The sequence below is a fragment of the Eschrichtius robustus genome, chromosome 18, assembly GCF_028021215.1.
Source record: "Eschrichtius robustus isolate mEscRob2 chromosome 18, mEscRob2.pri, whole genome shotgun sequence".
NCBI lineage: Eukaryota > Metazoa > Chordata > Mammalia > Artiodactyla > Eschrichtiidae > Eschrichtius > Eschrichtius robustus.
The window spans coordinates 28,138,942-28,147,003 of record NC_090841.1 but is presented as its reverse complement, the minus strand read 5'-3'; the positions used below and the strand labels follow the sequence as shown (position 1 = coordinate 28,147,003).

Sequence of the window (8,062 nt, the reverse complement as noted above, 5' to 3'; positions counted from 1 at the left end):
GTCTGTTTCACTTCTCTCAAAAAATACGGTCCTTTTTGCATAATATTTAAAGTCATCTTCAGAATTGTTGTTTCATATATTTTGCCCAGTTTCTTAGTTGTTTGAGGGAAGATAAATCTGTCCCCTGTTATTCCAGTCTAGCCAGAAGCAGAAATATGTAAAGTGTGTCTCAATCTATGCAAGTATCCACCTCTTGTCCTCACATTTTTTTTATTAATATATGATTCATATACCATAAAATCCACTGTATCAAAGTGTACAGTTGAATGATTTTTAGAATATTCACTTAATTATTCAATAACCACCATTATCTAATTCCAGAACATTTTATCAACTCAAAAAAGAAGCCCTTCCAACCCCTAATCTACTTTCTATCTTTATGGAGTTTTCTATACTGGGCATTTCATGTAGATAAAATTATGCACTATGTGGCCTTTGTGTCTGACTTCTTTCAATAGGCAGAATATTTTCAAGGCTTATCAATGTTATAGGATGAATTGGTAACATTTTTATGGCTAAATAATGTTGTGTTATATGGATATACCACATTTTATTTATTCTTTAATCAATTGATGGATATTTGGGTGGTTTGCACTTTTTGGTTATTACAAGTAATGCTGCTGTTAACATTCATGTACATATTTTTGGGTTGATATAAGTTTTCAGTTAGTTTGAATATATGCCTGGGAGGGTAACTGCTGAATCATATGTTTAATTTTGGATAAACTGCCAAACTATTTTACAAAGTGACCTTGTTTTCCCTCTGCATTGCAGCCTAAAATCTTCCTTCACTCAGTAAGCTGGAGCCAAGTTTTGTAGCAAACAATAACACAAGGTTCACATGGCTATATACAGATGGCACTCCACAGTGTGCATGGAAATAGGAGAAAAAAGAAAACAGTGACACTAAATAAATTTCAGATTTTTGTAAAAAAAGGAAAATCTTTGCCATCACAAAGTAGAGCATACTCTGGCATTGCACGGCTTTGCCTTGGTACTCAGGTGGAAAAAAGCAATGTGAACACTTAGCTGGTGAGTTTAGTTTGTAATAATATTCTTCTCTAGAGACAAAGAAACTAATAAAATGTCTTCTTTGTAAACTACATGAAAGCTTTTCTGTGGTAAAATGATTCAGTTGGGCCTATAGTTAGGATAATAGATTTTAAGTGTCCTCACCAATAAATAAATAGTAACTATCTGAGGTGATAGATATGTCAGTTAGCTGTATTATGGTAATCATTTCATATGTATACATCAAAAGAGCATGTTGTACATCATAAATATACGAATCTTCCTCAACTTATCAACTTATGATGGGGTTACATCCCAATAAACCCATCATAAATTGAAAATATCAAAATGCATTTAATACACCTAACCTACCAAACATCATAACTTAGCCTACTTGACCTTAAACATGCTCAGAATACTTACATTAGCCTACAGTTGGGAAAAATCATCTAATACAAAACCTATTTTATACTAAATTGTTAAATATCTCATGTAATTTATTGAATTCTGCACTCAAAGTGAAAACAGGATGATTGTATGGATACAGAGTGGTTGTAAGTGTATTGGTTGTTCACCCTTGTGATCACCTGGCTGATTGGGAGCGGCAGCTCTGTGCCACTGCTCAGCTGTGGCTCTGTGCCTGCTGCATTTCGTTAGTCTTGGGATATTCAAAATTTGGAGTACACTTTGCACTGAATGCATGTTACTTTTGCACCATTGTAAATTTGAAAAATTATGAGTGGGACCATTCTAAGGCAGGGACTGTCTGTATACAATTTTTATTTATCAGTCATACCTCAATGAAACTGGAAAAAAAAAGGGGGATGGGCCTAGAACCTCTTGTTGCAAGAAATCAAGGGCACTTTAAAAAATGCCTAGGTTGAGCCTTTGAAAAGGAAAAGAAAATCTCATTGGCTTAATTGTGATTAATAAAACAGTGATTATACTATTTTGTTGAAACAAGTTGAGTAAATTAAAAGAATCATACACCATTGACATTGACAGTGAAACTCCTTCAAATAGAAAGAGTGCTAAAAAGTGGTGGTAAAACATATATAATTTTCCCAAAATTTCATCAATAATGCTATACTTTGATCAGTGCAGGTTTGTGAGTCTTATGTTGAAGTTAATCTAATTATAAACCATGGGTTAGCTTTTCGTTATACTCCAACGTAATATCTGGAAGAACATATGTGTTTGTAGAATGTTAAATTGTTAGAATATTCAGAAGGAAAATATTTGTTCTTGAAGAGGGAAAGGGATCCATGCTATATTGTTGAAATAGAATGTGAAATTCAGTGGATTCAAGGTAATTTCAGGGAATTTCCCTGGTTTGCAAAGAAATGGAAAATGCTGAAAATTTTTCAGAATTAAAAAGAATGAGCTAACACAAGAATATAGTAAGAGTTTATTGAAGCAGAATTATGATCTCACTTAAGGTAGAAACTGCTTGTCCATTCCCTTAATAAGAAGTCCCCCTTTATGGTAATAGCATTGTAATGGGAAAACCCATGTGCAATGGAAAAATGCATTCATTCTAGAGGCACTCATTTGGTTTGGATAGCCTCACATTCAGGAATGGTTCAAGGAGAAAACTGGGAGAGGTTGTGACATAAAAAAAAAAAAAAAAAGGGAAAAAATGCCTTGAGGAAAATATATTGAATTTTTATATAAAAGAATTTAACATCACCAATACACTAAAAGGAATTTGGGGGTATGTTGTATATATCAGTCAGAATCTTTGCAAGTATAAATCATTTGATTGTGTGTCCACATTATAATCACTTGTTTGTACTTCGTTATCTCCATCTTTTGACTTAGAAAGAGTAGAAGCCTATGCCATCAACACAGAGTATTTTACATTGGAAATCTTCTCCAAATCGAACTATTATGGCATGAATTCCTTGAATGCAGACACCAATTTTGTACAATTACTTATGGTATACATAATGTTGCACAAGGCAATGTACTAAGTGTATTATTTTACACATAGGAAGTGTAAAATAATAATTTCTGAAGGATAAAAAAATAGATAAATTTTCGGGACATTTAAATTTTACATGCAGAAAGCTGAATTTCATACTAACGCAAGTAACATTAATATACATATTATCACATTTTATAATCAGAAAAATTAATTAAAATAATGCAGTGTAGCTTGAATCAAAAATATCTTCTTACAAGTTACCATATCAATTTGAGCATAGAGCTTACCAATGTCATATTCAAACCACTTTAAAAATCAATTTTTCTCTTTTTTTTTTTTTTTTCAAAATACAATATATAGAATTTTACATTGAAGGGGAAAAAAAATAGCTGACACAGGGGAAAGAAATGATTGGCTTTCTCCACCTAATGTCTGTCTGGATGGGCAGAGAAAAGCATGACATTTCTGGACAGGTTACGACATGTAAAATGATGTGTCAGAGTGCTTACTTTGGAAGCACATATACTAAAATTGGACTGATACAGAGAAGATTAACATGGTCCCTGCACAGGATGACTTGCAAATTTGTGAAGCGTTCCATATTTTTAAAGCAGTTCAAAGAGGGAAGATTATAGCAATACAACCCTACCTCAAGAAACAAGTAAACTCTCAAATAAACAATCTAACCATACACCTAAAGGAACTAGAGAAAGAAGAACAAACAAAACTCAAAGTTAGTAGAAGGAAAGAAATCATAAACATCAGAGCAGAAATAAATGAAACAGAAACAAAGAAAACAATAGCAAAGATCAATAAAACTAAAAGTTGCTTCTTTGAGAATATAAACAAAATTGAGAAACCTTTACCCAGATTCATCAAGAAAAAGAGAGGACTCAAATCAATAAAATTAGAAAAAAAAAAACAAAAAACGGAGAAGTTACAAGAGAAACGGCAGAAATACAAAGCATCCTAAGAGACTACTACAAGCAACTCTATGGCAATAAAATGGACAACCTGGAAGAAACAGAGAAATTTTTAGAAAGGTATAACCTTCCAAGACTGAACCAGGAAGAAAGAGAAAATATGAACAGACCAATCACAAGTAATAAATTGAAACTGTGATTAAAAATCTTCCAACAAACAAAAGTCCAGGACCAGAGGGATTCACAGGTGAATTCTATCAAACATTTAGAGAAGAGCTAACACCCATACTTCTCAAACTCTTCAGAAAAATTGCAGAGGAAGGAACACTCCCAAACTCATTCTATGAGGCCATGATCACCCTGATACCAAAACCAGACAAAGATACTACAAAAAAAGAAAATTACAGACCAATATCACTAATGAACATAGATGCAAAAATCCTCAACAAAATACTAGCAAACAGAATCCAACAACACATTAAAAGGATCATACACCATGATCAAGTGGGACTTATTCCAGGGATGCAAGGATTCTTCAATATACGCAAATCAATCAATGTGGTACACCATATTAACAAACTGAAGAAGAAAAACCATATGATCATCTCAATAGATGCAGAAAAATCTTTTGACAAAATTCAACACCCATTAATGATAAAAACTCTCCAGAAAGTGGGCACAGAGGGAAACACCCTCAACATAATAAAGGCCATATATGACAAACCCACAGCAAACATCATCCTCAATGGTGAAAAACTGAAAGCATTTCATCTAAGATCAGGAACAAGACAAGGATGTCCACTCTCACGACTATTATTCAACATAGTTTTGGAAGTCCTAGCCACAGCAATCAGAGAAGAAAAAGAAATAAAAGGAATACAAATTGGAAAAGAAGAAGTAAAATTGTCACTGTTTGCAGATGACATGATACTATACGTAGAGAATCCTAAAGATGCCACCAGAAAACTACTAGAGCTAATCAATGAATTTGGTAAAGTTGCAGGATACAAAATTAATGCACAGAAATCTCTTGCATTCCTATACACTAATGATGAAAAATCTGAAAGGGAAATTAAGGAAACACTCCCATTTACCATTGCAACAAAAAGAATGAAATACCTAGGAATAAACCTACCTAAGGAGACAAAAGACCTGTATGCGGAAAACTATAAGACACTGATGAAAGAAATTAAAGATGGTACAAACAGGTGGAGAGATATACCATGTTCTTGGATTGGAAGAATCAGTATTGTGAAAATGACTACACTACCCAAAGCAATCTACAGATTCAATGCAATCCCTGTCAAATTACCAATGGCATTTTTTTTTACAGAACTAGAACAAAAAAAATCTTAAAATTTGTATGGAGACACTAAAGACCCTGAATAACAAAAACCATGTTGAGGGAACAAAACAGAGCTGGAGGAATCTGACTCCCTGACTTCAGAGTATACTACAAAGCTACAGTAATCAAACCAATATGGTACTGGCACAAAAACAGAAATATAGATCAATGGAACAGGATAGTAAACTCAGAGATAAACCCATGCACCTGTGGTCAACTAATCTATGACAAAGGAGGCAAGGATATACAATGGAGAAAAGACAGTGTCTTCAATAAGTGGTGCTGTCTGGATGGGCAGAGAAAAGCATGACATTCCTGGACAGGTGATGACATCTAAAATGATGTGTCAGAGTGCTTGTTTGGCAGCACATATACTAAAACTGGACCGATACAGAGAAGATTAGCATGGTCTATGGTAATCAGTTATACTCAAATGAGGAAAACTGGACAGCTACATGTGAAAGAATGAAATTCGAACACTCCCTAACACCATACACAAAAATAAACACAAAATGGATTAGAGACCTAAATGTAAGACTGGACGCTATAAAACTCTTAGGGGGAAACATAGGAAGAACACTCTGACATAAATCACAGCAAGATCTTTTTTGATCCCCCTCCTAGAGTAATGGAAATAAAAACAAAAATAAACAAATGGGACCTAATGAAACTTAAAAGTGTTTGCAAAGCAAAGGAAACTACAAACAAGACGAAAAGACAACCCTCAGAATGGGAGAAAATATTTGCAAACAAATCAACAGACAAAGGATTAATCTCCAAAATATATAAACAGCTCATGCAGCTCACTATTTAAAAAAACAAATAACTCAATCCAAAAATGGGCAGAAGACCTAAATAGATATTTCTCCAAAGAAGACATACAGAAGGCCACAAAGCACATGAAAAGCTGCTCAACATCAGTAATTATTAGAGAAATGCAAATCAAAACTACAATGAAGTATCACCTTTCACCAGTTAGAATGGGCATCATCAGAAAATCTACAAACAACAAATGCTGGAGAGGGTGTGGAGAAAAGGGAACCCTCTTGCACTGTTGGTGGGAATGTAAATTGATACAGCCACTATGGAGAACAGTATGGAGGTTCCTTAAAAAACTAAAAATAGAAATACCATATGACCCAGCAATCCCACTACTGGGCATATACCCAGAGAAAACCATAATTCAAACAGACACATGCACCCCAATGTTCATTGCAGCACTATTTACAATAGCCAGGTCATGGAAACAACCTAAATGCCCATCAGCAGACAAATGGATAAAGAAGTTGTGGTACATATATACAATGGAATATTCCTCAGCCATAAAAAGGAACGAAATTAGGTCATTTGCAGAGTCGTGGATGGATCTAGAGACTGCCATACAGAGTGAAGTAAGTCAGAAAGAGAAAAACAAATATTGTATATTAACGCCTATATGTGGAACCTAGAAAAATTGTACAGATTAACCGGTTTGCAGGGCAGAAATAGAGACACAGATGTAGAGAATTAACATATGGACACCAAGGGGGGAAAGTGGTGGGGGTGGAGGGTGGTGGTGGGATGAATTGGAGATTGGGATTGACTTATATACACTAATGTGTATGAAATGGATAACTAATAAGAACCTGCTGTATAAAAAATAAATAAAATAAAATTCAAAATTTCAAAAATAAAATAAAATAAAATGATGTGTCACAGCGTTCAAACAAATGAGAAATGAATATGCGATTCAATTTTCTTCTAAATACATGCAATAAAATGTTTCATTTAAATACATTTCATTGCTTCTATAATTCATTTATTGTCTCTTTTTCATTTTTTCTTTCTTTTTCTTTTTTAGTATCAGTACTTTGTGCTCTCTATATTAAATCATAACCGTAGCAATACCTGAGATATCTCATAGATGGATAGGAAATTGCTAACAATGCAAGGCAACTTAAAAAGGAAATAACAGGATAGGCCATGACCATGACTGTCACAGCATATGTTGCCCAGAGCTTTGTCCTGCCATCTCAAGAAACTTCTGCTAATAGGAGAAGAGCTGTCAGGGAAGGCCGTGGTATCAATATTCTCATTTTACTTTAATGCTACTGTCTCAGAACTTCTGCTTTATAAAGGATATTTCAGGGTTGACTCAGGTATGTTTATAATATTAGCAGATGTGAAGGTAAATATGTCGACTAGGAAATTAGTCCTACAAATTGTTTGAGAAACAAGAAAGAGTTAAGGTTTCAGATGATGGCAGTTTTTCATAATAAATTTATATTCTGTGATAAAAGTGTAGTCTAAAGAACCAAGGAGAAAATAACTCCATTAGACAGGTTCATTTTGAATAGGGATTCCACATAATTATAGTAGAACATATAACCTCATTTGAGTATAACTGATTACAAGTATTCATGCTGATGGGAATCAGGAATATTGTGTTAATCATGGTAATGCTTTTCTAACTCACTGATGGTTACTCACTTATCTATCAGGAACAGTCTTTAGATCTGCTAATCACTTTCTTTTTATCTTTTTTTAAATGGAAGTATAATTGCCTTACAACGTTATACCAGTTTCAGGTGTACAACACAGAGATTTGATATTTTTGTATATTTCAAAATGACCACAACAATGTCTAGTTATCATTTGTCACCCATACAAAGATATTAAAATATTATTGAATATATTCTCTATGCAGTACATTAAATCCCTGTGACTTATTTCTTTCCTAACTGAAATAATCTCCCTCACCTAGTTCACTCATCTCCCCATTCTCCTCTCCTCTGTCAACCACCTGTTTGTCCGCTGCATTTATGAGGCTGCTTCAATTTTGTTATGTTTGTTCATTTGTTTTGGTTTTTAGATTCC

At 33.9% G+C, this 8,062-nt stretch overlaps 1 non-coding gene and 1 pseudogene across 1 annotated transcript; both read left to right on the top strand.

Annotated features, from left to right (window-relative positions):
- Positions 1 to 3,439: 3,439 nt before the first annotated feature.
- Positions 3,440 to 3,545, top strand: LOC137752302 (U6 spliceosomal RNA). Its single transcript, XR_011071147.1, has one exon. It is a non-coding gene; the product is annotated as a U6 spliceosomal RNA (small nuclear RNA).
- A 2,012-nt stretch (positions 3,546 to 5,557) lies between these two features.
- LOC137752310 (U6 spliceosomal RNA) lies at positions 5,558 to 5,617 on the top strand (annotated as a pseudogene).
- Positions 5,618 to 8,062: the final 2,445 nt, after the last annotated feature.